Source organism: Leuresthes tenuis, unplaced genomic scaffold (assembly GCF_036924035.1).
Source record: "Leuresthes tenuis unplaced genomic scaffold, fLeuTen1.0.hap1 SCAF_1, whole genome shotgun sequence".
Classification (NCBI taxonomy): domain Eukaryota; kingdom Metazoa; phylum Chordata; class Actinopteri; order Atheriniformes; family Atherinopsidae; genus Leuresthes; species Leuresthes tenuis.
This window is the reverse complement of record NW_027325355.1, coordinates 6,153,107-6,166,628: the sequence shown is the minus strand read 5'-3', so window position 1 is coordinate 6,166,628 and position 13,522 is coordinate 6,153,107.

Below are 13,522 nucleotides of genomic sequence, written 5' to 3'. Positions count from 1 at the left end.
ACAGTTCTGTGGAATGTTTCTGTACAGTCATCATGGACATTAATGTAATTTCCATTTAGTCATTTAGCAGATGCTTTGATCCAAAGTGACTCACAGGTGAGGAAACAACATCCCAGTGCAGTCAGGCATACCTCTCATTTCCCTGTATTTGTGTCCATCCTCCAGACTCCTGTGGATCCTTTTTACCTCACGCTAAAAAAGCCAATATCACAGACAGAGAAAAGTTATCATGAGAGAGAAAACAACTCTTGAAACTTTCTGTGAACAAAGCAAGGAGGTCAATAAATAAGTCTACACCTCATTACAGTGGTTAATATTTCTGTCTGAATATGTTTTTGTTTGCATCTGTGTGGTTGTGGACATATTTGATCTAAGGGAACTTCAGATTGAAACCTCGCCAGTGAAGAACTGAATGTAGCACAACGTGTTGGTGTAAAAGACCACTCTGATGCTTAGAAGTCCATACTCCCACCAACTAGTTTAAAGCTGAATAATCCTTTCAGATGAGAGATGAAACGTCTTCAAGAACCAAGAAGAAGAAGAAGTTGCCCTTATTCAGGCTCTTACCCACAAAGTGTCACCGTGAGGAGCCCCCTTTCCAATCAGTAAACCTTCTTCTAAAAAAGTAGCCCTGAACAGCTGCCTCCAGCTCCTCTGAGGGACACACCTGCTGAACTGGTCATTGACATTAAAATAAAAAGGCTGCAGACAGACCAAAACTCCTGCATTGGAGACGAACCCTCTGTGTAATGCTTCTCACAGTTCATGAAAGAATATTACAAAATAACAATGATTTTAAGCATCTGTAATTATACTGGGGCAGCTGCTTATCTGAAGTGTTGCATATGTCACTGTGATCTATGTTATTAATGTCCAAAGACATGTGAGCTGTGTTTAGATTTAGCCAAAAGCTGAAGTGGAGAAGAAGATCTTGCAATAAAGAAAGTGGAAAGGATGATGCACAGTTTTTACAGTAATGAATGACACACAGTGGTTCCAACGGTGCCCTGGAGCTGTTCACATCTGGTCTTAATGTGATCAGAAAAGTGAACTAAGTACATCTGTGAACACGTTCAACAACGATTCAGCTGCTCTTTTCTCCACTGTGGAAACCTCTCGGCCAAACTCGGTAGTTCTTGTGATGAGAGATTTCAACTCGTGTAACCTCTCCCAGGAACTGACGAGCTCCAAACAGCTGGTGACATGCGCCATGCAGGACAGCAACACACTGGACCACTTCTACTCCACCATAAAACCCTCATACCGCTCCATCCCCCACGCTGCCCTTGGACACTCCGACCACTGCATCATACAGATGGTCCCCACATACAGGCAGGAACTGAGAAGGGCCAAACCATCCAGGACTACAGTAAGGAGGTGGACTCCAGAGGCAAGGGACAGGCTTCAGGACTGCATGGAGTCTACTGACTGGGAGTCACTGAGGGGCCCTGAGGATGACAACGGCAGCTTTTCTGACACTGTATGTTCCTGCATCAGCTTCTGTGAGCAGGTCTGCCTCCCAACCAAAACCATCACAAGGCACAATAACCAAAAGCCCTGGTTCTCCAAGCAGCTCAGAGAGCTCAGGCGCCGGAAAGAGCAGGCGTACAGAGAGGGTGACATGGACACATTCAGACTGAAATCCTCCTCTTCCAAGCTGGCTCCATCCTCTTGCATATCGTTCTCTCCTTACTCTGCTCAATCTCAAAACTATCTCTCTCTCACTTAACTCCACAAACTATCTCCAAACTATATTAACGCTATCCAAACTCTAGTATCCAAACTCTATCCAAACCCTGAACCCTTCATCGAAAAAAACACATTTTAAATGGAGACTGAGGGTTTCATATGCCTGTCAGTACTCTCGGCAAAATCTGAACCGCTTCCTTAAGCAGTCACGTGGTACGGCCAGGTAGCGAGGCTCCTGACGTCATCATTTTCGGCTCCTCCCCTAAATTAAGTAAACCGTCCCCTCCATTACTACACACACGCTTCAAAGCCTCAGCACATTTCGGAACATCACTACAGGAAGTTGCATGCAGGTGAGTCCAGAAAAGAATACATGTAGCGGTCAAACATTTGCAGAAATGTCTTGAAAGTGCTTTGTATCATTGGTTTTATTCCTGCACCTGGACACGGGCAGTCAGAACATTCACCAGAGAGTAAAAAAGTTCAAATAACCTGGCTGCTATTCACAGTTAGCATGTCCTACTAATGCTAATGCTAATGCTAATGCTCTGCATTGTGCACTGCTCAAAGCAGTATGTCGAATACTGCTCAAAGCAGTGCACAATACCAGAAACACAACTTCAGCTATAGCTTTCAATAAGCCGGCCAGATGGACAAGTAAAATGGAGCTTTATCATTTTAGCTGTGTGTGAAACAGACTTATGGCCCTTTGTCTTCCTCTTTTCTTATCTTTTTGGACAGTTTTTGACCATCTTGTCACATGTTCCACTAAAGCTGCAGTTTTCTAAACTTCTTTCTGTAGTTTTGCTGAAATCTTTTATGATTTAAAAAGTTTGATGATGAATGTAAAATTTAAAATAGTTATTTCCAGGCTGATCTGGATATCATTTGGCTTTTTGATAAAACTGTGGAGCGAAAACATGTGATCTGATGTGTTTAATGTACACATGCCACATCTCATGCTTTTTTAAACCTAGACCTTATTTCTGGCATGAATTACATTCATCTTCTCACCGAGAGCAGTTCGGCTGTTTCCGCACGCTGGGTCCGCCCATCTGTTCGCTGATTGGCTGTTCCTGTGTTTCTGACGGCTGGAACGAACTCCATGTAGACAGCTCCGCTTCGATAGAAATTCGCTTCAAAACAAAATTTCTGTCTCGCCCCTACGCGCGCACTGCGGTCACCGACACGAGACAAGACACACACACACACACACACAAACACACACACCGAGCATACATACATAAAAACCGAGCAGTAAGTCTGGCGCAGCGTGCTTGTGGCACCACTAAAAACAAACTCCTAAAGCCACATTTGGAGCTATTTTGGGTTTAAACAAGGCACACACGGTAAAGTAAATAGACGATGGCCATTACTGTGCAGGCGCTGCAATCAAGCTATAGGAGCCAAAGGAGGCAACACTTCTAACCTCATAAAACACCTGCAGTGTCGTCACCCAGATTTACATGTTGAATACCAGGTTGGTATGCCCTGTTTATTTTCTAATTGGCTAATATTAGGCTATATTCTGCGTGTACAGGCTGAAGAATGAAGAGTTAAAAGATGTCAAAGCACCTAGAAAATACATAAAAAGGGAATCATTTTACAATGTTTGTTGTATTTTGTCCTCTGTTTTATTATGGTGGAGAAGCATCATTATTGTCAAATAAATGTTTTTAAAAGGATTTGTTATCCTATGTTGATTATTTATATTAGTATTATGTTTATCATACACATAACAACATACGTAATTAATAAGTATTTATAACTTGTACAAATACATTGAAGTTCATAAAAATAATAATAATTAAAAAAGAAGGCTGCAGTATCGCGATAATACCCGGAACCGTGAGACTTTGTCTGGTAGAGTATCTTGGTTACTTATTTTGGTATCGTGACAACTCTAATTGAACGTGACATTCACGTTTATCGGTCTTTAGTCACGCACTCCCCCACACATTGTATTTCTCGCTCTGAAAAAGAATTAGATTATACATTTTTCTGGTGCGCCGCTATGGAGACGGCAGGAAACAAACACGACTCTCATGAGTTAAATTCAGTTTTATTTATATAGTGCTAAATTACAACAAATTTCATCTCAAGGCACTTAATATAGTCTAATTCAAGCCGATTGGAGTTCAATTCATTATCATAATCCAATGAAATCCAATTAATTTATTTAAAAATAATCCAATTATCCAATCCAATTAATTGGCTCTAGAAATCCAGAGCCAATTCAAAAACAACAGCCTAGCTAAAGAAACCAACAGATTGCACCGAAACTTGTCTTCGGTCCAATCTCCCGTCCTGAGAGACACGACTCCCTTTTAACAGGAAGAAACCTCTGGCAGAACCAGACTCAGAAAGTGAGGCCACCTGCCTCGACTTGCTGGGGTTTGAGAGAGGAAAGGTGTGACAGATGAGGTCCCCCAGCAGTCTGGGCCTATAGCAGCATAACTATGGGATGTTTCAGGATTACCTGAGCCATCCCTAACTATAAGCTTTATCAAAAAGGGAAGTTTTAAGCCTAATCTTAAAAGTGGAAAGGGTGTCTGCTTCCCAGACATTTACTGGCAGCTTATTCCACAAGAGAGGGGCCTGATAACTGAAGGCTCTGTCTCCCATTCTACTTTTAGAAACTCTGGGAACAACAAGTAATCCTGCAGTCTGAGAGCAAAGTGCTCTGTTAGGAAAATATTTTACAATGAGATATTTTAAGATATGATGGAGCTCGATCATTAAGAGCTTTATATGTGAGGAGAAGAATCTTAAATTCTATTCTGAATTTAACAGAATTTTAAATATTTTGAACTGTGACCTTAGTGGGTCCTTAGTGTGATTTAACATGCTGCACGCCACCGCTGGATCTTATTGTATGTACTGACGGTTTCAGACAGAGTCCATCAGTCGGAGGACCAGGACCAGAATGGAGCAGCAGAACATGGATCCAAACCCCTCCACCAAGAACAGAGCCGGCTCATCCTCTGGTTCCACCAGGCTTCAGGTCAGTGAGGAGGATATTAAAGATACGAGAACGAGTGTCGAGGCTCCTTGTATCGTCCGCTTGTTCTGCTTTTACTTCAAATGTGGAAAAAGTGTTTCTTGGTTTCATCTACCCTCTCTAATACAGATGTGCTTAGACTGAAAATGTGCTGCAGGCTGAATGATCTGCTGGAAGAAACTCAGTGGCCAGATTGTTGTGGTGGGACATTTTCTGGCTCCCAGTCTTCAGATTTGAGAGGTTCAGGAGCTAATCTTCATTATTTGTGTTTAAAGTCTCTGGATTACATGAATTAAACCTGGTGGTGGTAATACTTCTGGGTCTTTAATGGTTAGATGACAGGTTTGTAGATCTCTCTATCTCAGTGTAAAGAGTTGTTTTAGAGAGAAACAAAGGTTGAGTTAAAAGTTTCCCTGATAGCTGTTGAGCTCAATGGCTGCAGACCTCTGGGTTGTAAGCTGGAACAAAGGGTTAGTGTAAAGAATGTCATGTATTACCACCACTGTTACTTTGATTCATTTAAACCAGGGGTGCCCAACCTTTTTTGACCTAAGATCTACTTTTCAAGTTCTGTAACCTCCCGCGATCTACCAGTCCAGTGTCAATATCGCAAACCCACTCATATCATTTCCAACCTGCAGTAACTAACCACACAACACTTTTTCTTGTTGTCACACAACCACTACACATCACATCAAAAACCCTCTCAAACACACACAGACTCGCACAAATAAGTTGATCCAAAAAGAGCTGTTAGGTTCAAGGCACATCTTCTGAGACTGGGATACTTCTCCTCCACCAGTAGTTTCCAGAACACTACATGCTCTCCAGGTTGATCTCAATGTCATTTTGCAATGTCAGAATCTCATCCTCAAAAGCAGAGCTTTCCAGGTCAAAAAGTTATTTGACTTTGACGGCATTGTCATCAACACCGATACCTGTACTGTAATGGATAACAGCTGGCTGACGGCTCGATGGATACAAAGTCAGTAAAACGCCTCTCAAACTCTTACAAGATGCTCTGAACATGCTACTGATAATGTGCACTGTCAAGCTGTGTCACACCTTTACCGTAACGTTATACTTCTACTTGCATGTGAGGGAAGTTGTGCAGGTTACCACTCTGCAGCCTGCTTTTAAACTTCCTCACTTTCAGTGAGGAAAGATACATCTAAAAGCCACTCTGGCTTTGTATGGTAATCCACATGTTTTGAAAGCTTCAGGAAGTTCTTGATTTCAAGGAACAGCTCCATAAATCTGGTAAAACTTTCCCTCTGCTTAACCACCTCACATCCGTGTGAAGCAGCAGGTCTCTGTGCTCAGCATCATTCTCCTCTAAGTGAGCACGGAAAAGCCTTCTCTGCAGACTCCTCGCCCAAACTGAACACAAAATCTTCATTGCAATATTCATCACGTCTTTCATATGTAAAATCTTTCCACACAACGCTTGCTGGTGAATTATACAATGATCATTCAAGATATCTGAGGAAGATTCACTTTCTTTGCACAGTGCAGTGAACCCACTGGTGCGGCCCGTACCGCTCCTTCGAGAAAGGCTTCCTTCACAATTTCGCCGTCTTTGAATGGCTTCTTGTGTTTAGCAAGGACGTGACTGAAGCAATAGTTGCGGCCTTACCCTGAAAATGGTAGGTCTTGGTCTCGGTTTCCCCTCAGCCATGTTAACGTTTAGGAGTGCGTAACTGCTCTGATCGCTAGCTGCTTGCTACTGTTGACAGCTGTCAATTTTGAACCTTCGACTGCGATCAGGAGCAGACTGGGACACAAAAATCCACCAGGACAATTCTGACTGCACCGGCCCACAACTGGCCAAACCCATCCCCTCCACCTCCCATATATCAACTACGCAAACAAAATGTAAGGACTTGCGTGCGGCCGTAGCCACCGTGATATGACGACACCGCCCCCACTGAGGAACTCAGCTCAAATGTTATGGTAATTTGCAACAATGTGTCCTGTCAACTCACCTGCATCACTAATTGACGCCTGGTTGTTTCGGAATAAATCCATAATTTTTTACCATTTTGATGCACTCTCCTCCAGCATCTGCTTCTTCTTCATTCTGGCCTATTCGGGCCCTCCTTTCTCCTTTCTCTTCTTTCCCTCCATCAGGTGTAACACAGAGCAAAACTAACATGCAATTCCGATTCCTCTTCTACCGTATGAACATCCGCTACTTCAACCTTGCCCGCTTTCTCTGACAGCCTCTCATTCACATATATATATATATATATATATATATATATATATATTGGTTGGAAGTTAATCGGGACTACTTCCATAGCTGTCGGAAATCTTGGACATATTCACGGGAACAGGCTTGATTGACAACAGTTTTAACTCAATGGGCCGCTCATGAACTTCACACGGCTGCGCAGGACAGTCTGCAGGCTGGTTCTCTTGAGCTCATTAGCCAACCGGGAAATCTCCCGGTCGTCCCGATGGCCACTCCGCCTCTGAACGCAATCGACTGGTTGGGATCTCCTGATTTAAACCAGTGGTCATCAACCTTTTTCAGCCCAACCTCTACATAATGTTTTAATTGAACAACTTGGACAAGCCTGTGCTTCCTTCTATCATTTAGAAATGTTTTACCACAAGTTCCTTTTCAGAAGTTCATCATGACAAAGTATAATTAGTAAAAAAGCAAAAAACCCTGAACGTGTGCAGCTCTGTCTGTCAAGGTCCAGTTAGAATATGTTGGTTAGTGTAGGATAGCTTAGAGAAATCTTTTGTGTGAACTGTTACATACTACTTAATATTTTTTACATTGCACAGCACTCTACCTTATTACTGCATACATGGTCTGTTATTTGTGCTTACATTTTATACTTATAGCTTATTGTTTTTGCTACTTTTTTGCACATACTAGCATATATTTGATACTTTTTATCCTTATACTTCTTTTAATATTTTCTTATATTAAGACTTTTTTTATTCAGTTTTATTTTATTTTACTGTGTTGTTAGAGAGACCGAAAGTAAATATGTCTATGAATTACACAATTGACAATGAAGCTGACTTTGGCTTTGAAAAAAAATCTCATTCTTCTTCCTGTCTGTCATTGCAGAAACTTAAAGCCAAATAGGGATCAAGATGGCACTGCTGTAAGCACTGTGGGAAAGTTTTCAAAAGATCGTCACAGCTGAGGTATCATCACAGGCTTCATACTGGAGAGAAACCTTACAGCTGTGGTCAGTGTGGGGCAGCTTTCACTCAATTATCTGATCTAAAGACACACCAACATATTCACACAAGAGAGAAACCTTACAGCTGTGGTCAGTGTGGAGCAGCTTTCACTACATTTTCCCGTCTTAAGACACACCAACATATTCACACAGGAGAGAAACCTTACAGCTGTGGTCAGCGTGGGGCAGCTTTCACTCAATTATCTGATCTAAAGACACACCAACGTATTCACACAGGAGAGAAACCATACAGCTGTGGTCAGTGTGGGGCAGCTTTCACTCAATTATCTAGTCTAAAGAGACACCAACGTATTCACACAGGAGAAAAACCTTACAGCTGTGGTCAGTGTGGAGCAGCTTTCACTCAATTATCTAGTCTGAAGAGACACCAGTGTAGTCGCTGCAGATAAATGATTGGTTTAAATTAGGGGTGCAACGGATCAAAAATCTCACGGTTCGCGGATCAGAGTCATGGATCGGATCATTTTTTGTATCAGCAAAAAAAAAAAAAAGGACGAGACAAATAAACATAAGTTTAATCTTTTTGTTTATTAACACTTTTAAATAATTAAATTAAAATATATAAAAGCATCTTAATGTGCACAAGGCATCATATCTTCTTTTTAACATAATTAATGGAAAACAACTTAAAGTGCAACATAAAAAGGCATATTTCCTTCCTATAAACACACCCATACCGTTTGCGATGGCTTTAACCCGGTTGGATTGTGCAACAAGGGACTGCATAATTGCCGCGGTGATATGCCGTTGTTGAGCAGCCTCCATTTTCTCTCCTGTCAGTGAAACACTGGGGTGATGTTGCTTCAAATACGTGGCCATGCTTTATGTGTTTCCACTATTATTTGACTTTCTTGTGCCACAGTGCCTACACACCGTAATGGTTTTATCCACTAACCTCTTTTCCCCATACAGGGGACTTAAATGACGCAGGGCGTTCAAGCTCCTCCGTTCCTCCACTCGCCACGCTGTGAGTGGACTGAACATGCGCATGAACTTTTTTTTCATAAATCAATCTGCAGATCGCGGATCAATGACGATCCATTGAACCACTAGTTTAAATCAACAAGATGAGAAAACATTCACCTGGGAGCAGCAACAGGCACTACCAATCAGAAGCCTTTCATTTGTTCAAATTAAAAATTGGAGTGGATTACCACCTTCTCTTGTCAGGACTTTTGCTCTGAATGTTCTGTGGGTAGCACAAGTTTGAAGAACGATTGAAAGTGCTTTATTTTTTGTTGGGATTGTTTTAACTGTGGACAGATCTCCCACCGTTCAAGAGAAACATGGCATCAATTGTGAGTTGAAGAACAGATATGCAATCTGTTTGAAAGTAGAAACATGTTTTATTCTGTTATACTGAACATATATGTTTTGTGTAAAATGAAGATTAAAAAGAAGTCGCTTTGCACCAGCTGTGGATATTTACGTAAACATACAGCATCTGTAGAAGCAATGTATCATTTCAGTTTCATGTAAAGTCCAGCTTTACATACGTCTGTATTTTATTAAAGGTCAGATGTGAACATTTCTCATGCTTTTCATGTTCTTGCTGCAGAAATATTTTTCAAGAGAATGTGCTTGATTATGAGGGAAAGTTGACCCATTTCATCTTCCCCAAAAAACCTGAAATCTTTAACGCAGTCTGAAAAAGGTTTGGAGTTGTTCCCTGTACAGTGTTTCCTCTAGGTGGGGATGGGGGGGGTCTTTTCTTGAAACATTTGATCACCTTATGACACATCAGAAAGTTGAAGCTCTTGACCTCAGAAGTCAGACCGACAGATCTGTAGTCATTTAGGCATGTTATCCTGTCCTTCTTTGGAACTGGGATGATGGTGGTTGTTTTGAAACAGGATGGCACATGACATTCAGAGATGCACTGGTTGAAGATGTCTGAAAACACTGGTGACAGCAGGGCAGCTCACTGCTTCACTGTTGCTGAGGAGACGCCATCAGGTCCTGTGGCTTTCCTGAGCTTCAGCTGAGTGAAGACCTTGATAACATCTTTAGCTGTGAACGTGAGGGGGCAGGAGACTGTGGAGGAGGGGGAAATGTGTGTGTGGGAAAGGGGGAGATGAGGGGTGGGTGGCGGTGAGTGAGTTAAGGGGGGGGGGGGGGGGGGGGGGCGGTGACGAGTGGGCCTGTGAGACAGGATGGGGGGCACAATGGAACAGCAGGTAGTCTCTGTAACCTGGTGTAGAAAACGTTGAGATTGTCAGCTAGTCCGGGGGAGGGGGCGACCACAGGGCTTCTACCTTTGTAGTTTGTGATGGTTCTGAGGGGACTCCACACAACTGCAGGGTCGTTGGTGCCTGAATCACGCTCCAGTCTGGCTCTATAGTCGTCTTTAGCATTTTGAGTTGGAGGGTGGCCACACTGCAACTAGTTGACAGTGAAGTCAAACGTCTGACTTTTCTCAACATATCAACTCAGTATTTGATATACAGGAAGACTTTTCAGGATAAATAACCTGATCAAACATCTGTTCTGTATTTCCTATGTGATACATATTTGGCCCACAAATGACAGGTCTACTTATTATAATTCAGTTCTAAAAGCTGCTGAGCAAATTACGGGCAGTAACGCAGTTTCTTACCCGCCTCCTTTGTGTGTAGCAGTAGCCGCATAGAGAGCCAATTTGTTAGGATTGTTTTACTGTGGACAGATCTCCCACCATTCAAGACAAACATGACATCAATTATGAGTTGATGGACATAGCAATATGCAATCCGTTTGAAAGTAGAAACATGTTTTATTCTGTTGTACTGAACATGTTTTTATTTTTTTTAAAGTTGAGATTCACAAACAGACAACATCTGTAGAAGCAATATATCATTTAAGTTTGATGTGAAGTCTAGCTGCATCTTATGACGTCATCTGCTTCCTCATCTCCATAATCCTTTGATACATAATTGATACATTGTGTGGGTAAGGGTGGTTTCGGTTAGGGCTGAACAATTAATAGCATTTGCGATAAAATCGCACTTTGAAAAAAATTGATTTTTCTAATCACATATGTTCCAGTTTAAGTAAAAAAAAAAAAAAAACTGACCAAAACGATGATGGCCTCAGGCACAACCATGACAGCCTAAAGAAACTTTAGTGTCAAAGAGGAGTAGTGCCTCAGTTGTGTGGAATTATTTTGTTTTCAAAAAAGAGGATGCTGCACAGCGCCAGGTGTTGTGTATATATGTCTTGCTACTGTTGCTGCCTTGCGAGGAAACCTGATAAACTTTAAAAAAAAAAACATTTAAATATGTAAGGGGTCCGGGAGTGGAACTTCCAAGAACTGCTTAGCTTCCAAGATCAGGCGTGTTCTTGGAAGCAAAGCAGGGTTGGGCCTGGTTAGTACTTGGATGGGAGACTGCCTGGGAATACCAGGTGCTTCTCGAGGCTTATGCAGTTGTGTATGTGGAGAGGAGCACCTGGGAGAGAACACACCCCTTGGGGAGGCCGGTGCTCGTGGTCTGTGGTCATATTTATTCTCTTCAGGATAACTTTACATTAAATGGAAAACTATCCTTCTTTCCATTTGATTTACATGGTTTCAGGGGGACTTGGGCCTATCTGTCACAGAAACTCATCAACATTTGAATCCAAGAACAAGTCTGAAACTAAATGAAAAACCGCAGCCCCAAATGAACGTTGGCATGATATAGGCTGTGTCAAATGCAAAAGCAAAGGTATGAGGATCAAAGCCAACAATGACCTGGAACATCTCAGAAGATCCAGGATCAGCAACATGGAGACTGAGAGCCAAAAAGAAACTGAGATGTCTTGTCAGCTGAAGCTAATCAACTTCCTGATGTGTCATGAGGTGATCACATGTTTCAACAAAAAACATCAAATAACAGCTGAAGCTGCATTACAGACAATAAGAGATGTGGAAGCAGCATCGAAGCTGAAAAATATGAACTTTAAACCTCGTTGGATGTGAAATGAAATGTGCTGAAAAACAGGATTTCTACACACGTCAGTCATCATCATGATGTGAGTGTTCAGCTGCATAGAAACAGAAGAAGAAGAAGCTCCACTTTAAGACTGTGCGATTCCAATGATCATGGCTTCCTTGACTCCTCTCTCAAACCATCTGTCTTCTCTGTCCAGAATGTGGACATTACTGTCCTCAGAAGAGTGTCCCTTCTCCTTGAGATGTAGGTGCACTGCTGAGTTTGACCTGAAGAGGTGGCTCTCCTATGCTGTGCCATGCGCTTGTGGAGCTGTTGTTTGGTCTCTCCTATAAAGAGGTCTTTGCTGCACTGCATACACAACACCACCCAGTTTGTGTTTGGGTGTTTAATCCTTTGAATGAACCAGTATCTGTCTGAGGGTGTTCTTTGGTTTATTGAAATTAGTTGTATAAACTCAGTTCAATGAGGCCTACAAGCTGTGAATAGTTGAAAGAGACTTTAGGTAATATGTCTGTATTACGACTTAAAATCAGCGAAGATGTTCTGAGTCAAAGTCAGCAGAACACAGGCAGAGTTCAGTCTGAATGAACAGAACAGGAGCTTAAACCTCCTCTACATCCCTGTGAGCAGGATGAAGGCGTCCTCTTGTGTTAGTTTTCAGATTTCAGCTGTGAACCTGCAGGACGACATGAGAAAAGAGATATTTAAACATCTGTAATATCACACTGTGTCAGTTTGTTCACAGGACTCACAACCTGTAACACTGATGCTGCTTTCAGGGAACTTCTTCCTGTTATTGTTTCTTTTTTTGTGAACTTTAACTTTATCAATAAGTGACAGACCAAACAGCACAGTCACCTCTCCATCTGTGGTCTCCAAACCCGACTGAAACTGAGGAGTCTGCTGGAAACTCCACTTTACTCTGACCCGCTCCACCCAAACTCGTACCTGTGACGATCCTTAAACAATACGTGGAACAGAACAATGAGAGTTAAACAGTTCTCAGCCCCACCACAAAATCTTTTCATTCATTTGGATGACATGATCCTTTCTTCATCATATTCTCATTAATGATCAGAGCTGAGTCAGATTTCTTTGAAAAGTCCATCGCTGACAGCAGCAGAAAGTGACTAAATATACTGAACATAATTACAATGTTTTCAGTATTTTTAGCTTGTGCTACTTTCTATTTGTACTCCACCACATTCAGAGACTCTGTTGTACCTTTTAGTCCACTACATTCATCTGATAACTTCAGCACATTCAGACTAATACTAAAAAACATCAGAAAGAACAGAATCAGATCATAGAATATGATGTAAGATCACACACATCACCTTTAATCATTCCATAACACGTTATTCCAAAGTGTGCCATTCTGCCTCATTTATTCTATTTTTTACATTAAAGTATGTTTTCATATGAATGTTTTTGTAGTTTGAGTAAAAATAAAAAGTAAATCTACAGTTTTTATCTGAAACAAAATCTCTGTGGTTCTGATTCTGTAACTTATGTCCAAGAATTCTTCTTCCACTTCTTGTCTCTGAGAACAAATGACATCTCCTGTAATGACTGACATCATATAATATTGTTACATTTAGTTTTGATTTGAATCACTTTGAGGTTTCATGTCGTTCTTTTTGTTTTCTGAGTTTCTTCCAACATCTCAGAACACGTTCAGAAACAAGTTTGAA